Consider the following 305-nt stretch of genomic DNA (forward strand, 5'->3'; position numbering starts at 1 on the left):
GTAAAACTTCGAACGAAGTTGCTTCCAGAATTAATTCATATTATGTTTTCGTGTAACATGTGCGCACAACTGTCTTTAAAAAATGATGGGAATATAAATGATTGAGTGACTCAAATTTGGAAAAAATCTCTTATTGAATCACTCGAATTTATACTCGTGTTCCCGAGAGCTTCTCTCGATGCGACAATTAATGGAATAAGGAAAATCTAATTCCACGGGTGAATTCTCGATTTTGCTATTTTCCATTTCTTTCCCCCCACCTTCGCTCTCCCTGTAATTACGTTTTACTGTAGATACGATAATTT

Source organism: Ceratina calcarata, unplaced genomic scaffold, assembly GCF_001652005.2.
Source record: "Ceratina calcarata isolate Rehan_Ccalc_2016 unplaced genomic scaffold, ASM165200v1 scaffold372.2, whole genome shotgun sequence".
Taxonomy (NCBI): Eukaryota; Metazoa; Arthropoda; class Insecta; order Hymenoptera; family Apidae; genus Ceratina; species Ceratina calcarata.